The 8,114-nt window shown below is 38.0% G+C and overlaps 1 protein-coding gene across 4 annotated transcripts in view; it reads right to left on the minus strand.

The window, feature by feature from the left end:
• Positions 1-8,114, minus strand: part of BTBD10 (BTB domain containing 10) — a 74,235-nt gene that overhangs the window by 52,141 nt on the left and 13,980 nt on the right. The window lies entirely within an intron of this gene.

The following is an 8,114-nucleotide window of genomic DNA, read 5'->3' on the forward strand; positions in this document are numbered from 1 at the left end:
ACCAAATGAGGTGAAACAATTAGAACAAAGTTCTATAATTTGAACCAGAGCCCAGGTTTCCTGACACCCACTCCCGTATGCTTTCTATACACTTTTCCAAGATGGATTTGATAAAAGGAAGGGAGGGGGAGTTATGCATAAAAGTCAAAAGGAATCCAGAACTGGGAAAACACTATACCTTACTGAGTTTCATAAAAAATTCCAGTACAATCTCACAAAAAATGCCAAAGGTAAACTTATTAAAATTGTCAGCTTATCTCAGAGTTCATAAAAAAGAAATACTTCCATAAAGAATAACATAAAAAATAAATATTTCTGCTTTAGAGAAACTGTTTTGCTATTTTATAATTTTCTTTCATAATTAGTACTCTTTGCAAAACAATTAAAAGTCTTACAATCAGTGAACACTTTAATATCATAAATATGTAAATATATAAGTAGATCAATGATCTAACAAAATAATAGAAGAGGGGGGCGCCTGGCTGGCTCAACTGGAAGAGCATAAGACTCTTGATCTTGGGGTCATGAGTTCGAGCCCCACACCGGGTACAGAAATTACTTAAATAAATAAACTTTTAAAAAAATAACAGAAAAGGGGAAGGGGGATAATTGTACAATGGCTAACTCAAATTGCTGAGCAAATGCCACACAGTTTATTTGGCGAATGCTCCTGGAAAACGAGACCTGTTTAAGAATCACTGAGTAATTAAAAATCAATCAGATATCAGATGAACATAAAAACTATAAAAATATTTTGAAAACAAAAAATCTCAATCTCACTTCCGTTTTTAATATAAAAATTAAAATGTATTTACTAAAAAAGAAACTCTTTAGACGTCCAAGTGGAGGCACGTGGGTGGCTCAGTCGGTTAAGCATCTGCCTTCAGCTCAAATCATGATCTCAGGGTCCTGGGATGGAGTTCCACATGAGGCTCCCTGCTCAGCTGGGAGTCTGCTTCTCCCTCTCCCTCTCCCCCTCCCCCCGTGCTCGTGTACGCTCTCTCTCTTTCTCTCTAATAAAGTTTTAAAAAAACTCCTTAAAACTTCAATTTGACATTGTATCTAGTTATGCGTACTGAAGAGATGAGGCAGAAGAGAAGGGTGAGAATGAACAAATAGGAGACAAGGAAGAAAGTCAGAAAAAAGTGGTCACAGAGCAAGCTTGACACAAAAGGTAAAAAGAGTATTAAGAAAAATTGATAAAAAAGATTAAAAAAAATGTAGAGAGGCTTAGCAGGTGTAGAATGAGATTTAGAACATTTTTTCCTTACTTTAGGTCTTCCACCAGTAAGCTATTTTAGGCATTAGCATTTCTTTACAAGAGCATTTTATCTCCTCCTAACCCTTCTATAAGACACACCCCCTATGGATACCCAAAGATGTCCACTGAGAGAAGACAGATCCTAAACCATAGCAGAATGTGACTAAAAACTATAACCACAAAGAATTCATAAGGTAAATTCAGATCCACATTTTTCCAGCATTTTACAGTGGGTAGCATGTATCCAGCAGAAAGGAAATACCAGTATGTCTTACTAATCAATCCTATTAAAATTAATAAGCATGTGTTTTACAGCTAGACACAAGAAAGAATTTCAGATGAAAACTATCAAAAAGGTCACCTGGAAAATCATATTTACATTTCATTTGTCATTAAAATGAGTATCACCATGTGAAAGATTTCTCCCCAAAGCTTACTCCCAATAATCATGGCTACAAACATGCTAAAAACAGGAGAAATTCCAAGTTGAGACATCTGGAAAAAACAGGCCTGTGTTTGTCTACATGTACTCCTGTATTTTCAATGTTATCAATAAGCTACAGATAAAACTACAAATAGAAAAAGGCAAATGACACACATTATATACTATTTTGAAATGTCTAATAATTTTTTTTTTTTGGTGCAAAATGGGGGTTTTATTAAAGCATGGGGACAGGACCCATAGGTAGAAAGAGCTGCTGCTGAAATGTAATAATCTATCTTAACCAATCTCTGCACCATAGTTGGTGACATATTTTATTTCATTCATTCATTCAAGAACACCATATACATATTCATTCATTCATAGAACACCAAATACAATATATTAATCTATTTTAAGATGCTCCAATAAGTTGGACAATGTTCCTGTGCTCCAAAACTCACCCCAGTAAGGCAAAAAGCCTCAGTTAAAGGCTCCATATACCATTTACTCCTGTGTCTCTCTCCTACCTGCACAGTGTTGCACTATTCCCCCAACTCTTCACTTTATTAAAGCATGGGGACAGGACCCATAGGTAGAAAGAGCTGCTGCTGAAATGTAATAATCTATCTTAACCAATCTCTGCACCATAGTTGGTGACATATTTTATTTCATTCATTCATTCATTCAAGAACACCATATACATACACATTCATTCATAGAACACCAAATACAATATATTAATCTATTTTAAGATGCTCCAATAAGTTGGACAATGTTCCTGTGCTCCAAAACTCACCCCAGTAAGGCAAAAAGCCTCAGTTAAAGGCTCCATATACCATTTACTCCTGTGTCTCTCTCCTACCTGCACAGTGTTGCACTATTCCCCCAACTCTTCGTGCCCGCTAAACTTTGGGTGTTCTTTAAGAGTCCATCATCATTTGCTGGGTCCAGGGAGACAGCAGACAAAAACCGCGAGGAACAAACCCTTGAGAACACCAAGTTTTATACAATATCTACACTCTGTTTTCATTATCTCTACCTGAATTCTTCAATAAGCACCCCAAATTCAACAATGCCAAGCTCTATCTTGGCCTCCCACATCAGCTAGTGTCATCTCTATTAAGCCAAGAATCCTGAAGTCATCCTTGCCTTATTTCCCAACATCAAGTCTACTTCAAAACTGTTTTGATTCCTTCTCCCCCTTTTCTTTTTTTTTTTTTTTTTTTTTTTTTTTTTTAAGATTTTATTTACCCATTTGACAGAGCACAAGCAGGGGAAGCAAGAGGAGCAGGCTCCTTACCAAACAGGGAGCCGGATGCAGGGCTCGATCCCAGGGTCCTGGGATCACGGCCTGAGCGGAAGGCAGATGCTTAACTGACAGCCACCCAGGCACCCCTCTCCCTTTTCATTCATAAGGCTGTTGCCTTCATCAAAACCTTAACATCTATCAATAAGGCTCCTGGTTGACCTCTTTATCACCATTCAGTCCATACTTTCTCCACTGTAATCAAAATTCTCTTTCTAAAAAAGTTTAATGGTTCTCTGTTCTTTGATAAACTCATTACCATAAAGTTCCTTTAAAATATGACTCTTGGGGTGCCTGGGTGGCTCAGCTGGTTAGGCATCTACCTTCAGCTCGCGTTATGATCCCAGGGTCCTGGAATCAAGCCCCGTGTCAGGCTCCCTGCTCAGTGGGGAGTCTGCTTCTCCTTCTCCCTCTGACCTTCCCCCAACTTGTGCTTGAGCACTCTCTCAAATAAATAAATAAATCTTTAAAAAAAAATATGACTCTTGGCTCCCCAATGTCTACTTCATATAAGGCAAACTAAAGTTTATTATTGTATGGATCTTGTAATCATCAAAAAAATTATTACTGGACTACTAGAAACAAAGTTCTTAGAAAACATGTCAAAGTTCATTGCTATTTTTAGGCATGACAGAAATCTAAATTCTAAATAATTTAGAAATAATCTGTACAGAGGCTGGAACAACTGGGCCTACTGGCTTAGGGACATGCATTCAGAAGACTGCCAAAAGTCAGCTAGGAAAAAGGCAATTGATTACTTCTCTTCTCTTGGATATTATCATCTAAAAATCGGCAGTGAGGGAACAGAATCTTCAGGACTACAATAAATAAATAAGTGGTTTTGGGATACTATTTCCAGGTAGTATTAATTAACAACAATGATCCATAAAAGGATTTTTTTTAAAGGATAGTATATAGAAATTATTTATTGTCTTTACTATTTATCAATGAGCTAGGAAGTTTAATTTTCTCCTATTTAAAGCTTACAACAACCTAATATTATAATCCTGTTTCATAGATGAGAAGATTTTAGAGCTAAGATTAGAATCCCAGTCTAACAGAAAGCCCATGTTCTTTCCAATGTACCAAGCCAGGTAGACAGAATTCATATGTTTGCTCCTACTGCCAGATTTTTTTAACTTTTTTTTTGAACTCATTTAAGCCATCTTTGACTCTGTCCATCCTATTGAGATCTCACTCTAAATAGTGTCATTATACGAGAACTTCCCTATTAACATGAAATTGTTTTTCTCTCTCAAACTTTGCAAACAAAGTAATTCAAGTGTGGTGGCTACTGGAGAGAAAGACCTGACAGTTAAGAGGGAAAACAATGAAGAGAACAAAATCACATAGTGATGCCAGGGCTAGGAGCCAAGGACTGCCTTCAGCTGCACAGAAAGCCAAATATACAGAAGATATTTCAACTACATCAAGAAGTGGAGAGGCTGGAGAGAGTGAATACTGCTACAGATAACTGTGAAAGAAAAAGCAGAGGTGGAAGCAACTTTTAAAAGTAAACCAGAGGGGTGAAAAGAAAACTCCTGAAAAGGCAGCCAAGTGAAGTGATCATGTGAGCCCCTTGCAGATAACAATGATTTATATCTGGATAAAATATTTTTTTTAATTTTTTTTTTAAGATTTTATTTATTTATTCGACAGAGATAGAGACAGCCAGTGAGAGAGGGAACACAAGCAGGGGGAGTGGGAGAGGAAGAAGCAGGCTCATAGCAGAAGAGCCTGATGTGGGGCTCGATCCCATCACGCCAGGATCACACCCTGAGCCGAAGGCAGACGCTTAACCACTGTGCCACCCAGGCGCCCCTGGATAATTTTTTTAAACTACAGTTTAAAAGCACTGGCAAATGTCCCAAAGCACAAATAGTGAAAGAAGAGCGTATTCTGAAAGGGAATAGAATTTTGAGTTCAGGTGGAAGTTTTCTGTTTTAAAAATTTCATTTATTTGACACAGAGAGAGAGACAGCCAGCGAGAGAGAGAACACAAGCAGGGGGAGTGGGAGGGGAAGCAGCAGGCTCCCAGCGGAGCAGGGAGCCTGATGCGGGACTCGATCCCAGGACTCTGGGATCACGCCCTGAGCCGAAGGCAGCCGCTTAATGACTGAGCCACCCAGATGCCCCCAGATGGAAGTTTTTATGCTGAGTGCCCTTCCCACCCCCTACAAATATGGTGAAGGAAACCAGACAGCCATACAGCTCAAAGTAGTAGAGAAAACACTTCAGAGCTGGAAGTGCAGCTGGAAATGTAAGTCAGACATACTGGGAATGAAAGAACCATACAAAGGTATTGACCCAAAATCTGAGCATAAGCTCTTCTCAGCTAAATTACACATGTATGAAAAGGAGACTCCAGGTAGCCTCTGCAGTAGACTACAGAGGAATTTACCCTTGAAAGCTACAGAGCATAGCATCTATGAGTTTTATGCTTTTTAAACTGAGTGCATTCCCCAACCTTACAGCCCAAGCAGCAGAACGCTGAAGCCCTTACTGGCTTAGGATGTTAGAGGACAGAAATCATCAGGGGCAGAGGAGCTAGAAATTAAGTGGGAATACCCAGAAGTAGAGGAACCACAGAGAGGGCAAGCTCCAAAATCTGAATGTAATCTCAGCTCAAATTTTTGGCTAACAACCAAATTACACAGGTGGAAGAGAACTTTCCTCCACCCACTGTCCAAGACACCAAATTGAAAAACAAGTAGCTGGAAGAACTAAGAACTGAGCACAGATATCAGCTAGTATACACTGCTTGGGAAAGAATGTTTGCAGATTGAATCCAGGCAAGTTAATGGACCACTAGAACAAAAAAACAAAAAAACAAAAAAACAAAAAAACCAATGCTCATGAGAACATTACAATGCCCTGGTTTCAGCCAAACAGTATGCGATGCAAAGAAATAATAAAATAAAAGGGCAATCAACAGAAAGTGACTCCAAGCAGGCCCAGATTTAGGATTTAACAAATGATGACTTCAAACCTTATATATAAACAATTAAAGGAATATATTCAAAGAACTAAAAAAAGAAGGTGGTCTTAATGAGTGGCAGACAGGGAATCTCAATAGAGAAGTGAAAACTATCAAAAACTGAAAAATTCAGCTCTAGCTGAAAAGAGCAATAACTAAAATGAAAATTTCAATTAGATGGGCACAACATCAGACAAGATGAGGAAAAAAAATAAGGGAACTTAACAATAGATTAGAAATTATCCAATCCATAAAATACAGAAAGACTGAGAAAAAAAATGAACTTATCTGTAGACATAGGTAGGACAGCATCTAATGATACAACATTTAAGTAATTGGAATTACTACTGATATACTCCACAAAATGGAATTTCAAAAGCGTTAATGTAAGCTAAAGAAGCCAGACTCAAAGGCTGCATACAGATGATTCCATTTCTGTAACATTCTCAGAAAGATGGGGATATAGAATAGAACAGCCAAGGACAGCACAGTTTAATTTTGGGGTGGCGGGGTTGATGGAACTGTTCTATATCTGGATTGTGGTGATGGTAGTTATGCCAACTGTATGCCTTTGTCAAAATTTGTAAGATCTGGGGGCTCAGTCAGTGGTCAACTCTTGATACCAACTCAGGTCTTGATCTCAGGGCTGTGAGTTTAAAAAAAAAAAATTGTAAGACCTATACATCAGAGAATTTTATTGGATGTAAATTTACAAAGAAATTTAAAAAGAAAAAAATCAGTAGAGATGGTTAATACTTATAATTATCAAACATACTAACACAACATATTTGAACCAATTTTTAATCAAAAAATGAAAATCACATGGTCCCCATTACCATCCCAAGGAGACTTAATCAATAGCTATCTTCCCACTGCCATAAGATACACATAAACTTTTGATAATGAAAACTGGTGGGAACTTTTCTACTTCTGCCACAATACTAAGTGATTAAGATAAAAAGGTTTTGGAATCAGATACAACTAGTTGTATGACTCTGTATAAGCTTAACTTTCAAGCCCTCAATTTCCTTAAATGTGAAGAAAACAACACAATTCTCATTACCATTATTTTATCTGTACCTATAACTGCCAATCAAATTGTTTTTAAAAATAGATGAGTCAGGAAACCTTACATAATAACATAGGGCTGGGCATATTGCTGATTTTCTCTAGTAGACTACTGAATGCAAAATTTGCATAATATTTCATTAGCTCATTCATAACTTTCTATTTGCCTTTTGAGATCACAGAAGACAATGAGAATTCCTAGATAGTTGCTCAACATTTACTGAGCACCTATAATGTGTTAGATGGTTGGAATAAAAAAGATGAATATGGTATCATCCATTTCCTGGTTCCAAAAAAACAAGCAAGCTCAAAATAATCACAACACAGGAGCAGGGGATGAATGACTAGGGACAGTACTTCTACTCATTTTTTATTTTCTTAATTTCTCCAGGGAAATGACCCTCCCTGTTCTACTTAACATCAAAAATACCTTAGACAGGGGCACCTCAGTGGTACAGTCAGTCCAGCATCCAACTACTGGTTTCAGCTTAGGTCATGATCTTGGGGTCATGAGATAGAGCCCCAGGTAGGGCTCCAGGCTGGGCGTGAAGCCTACTTAAGATTCTGTCTCTCCGGGGCATCTGGGTGGCTCAGTTGTTAAGCGTCTGCATTCGGGTCAGGGTGTGATCCCAGAGTCCTGGGATCCAGCCCCACATCAGGCTCCCTGCTCCACTGGGAAGCCTGCTTCTTCCTCTCCCACTCACCCTGCTTGTGTTCCCTCTCTCGATGGCTGTCTCTCTGTCAAATAAATAAAATCCTAAAAAAAAAAAAAAAAAAGATTCTGTCTCTCCCTCTCCCTCTGCCCTCCCTCCCTCCCTCCGAAACAAAAACAAAAAACAAACAAAAAGAAAACCTTAGACTATTCAGGGTCATCAAAGAGCTATGTACTTTGGACACAATTGCTGATAACAGTTTTAAGAGCTAAATCGAAACCTCATGTCATTCCTATAATTCCTTAAATGAAAACAATTATTTCGTTGTTAGCTTAAAAGTAAATTTTAATTTATGGAAGAACCAATCATCCTAGTTTCTAACCTCTACGAAAATTCCTTCAGTTATTTTTTATCATAATATTCCT

This window comes from Ursus maritimus, unplaced genomic scaffold, assembly GCF_017311325.1.
Source record: "Ursus maritimus isolate PB19 unplaced genomic scaffold, ASM1731132v1 scaffold_23, whole genome shotgun sequence".
Lineage (NCBI taxonomy): Eukaryota > Metazoa > Chordata > Mammalia > Carnivora > Ursidae > Ursus > Ursus maritimus.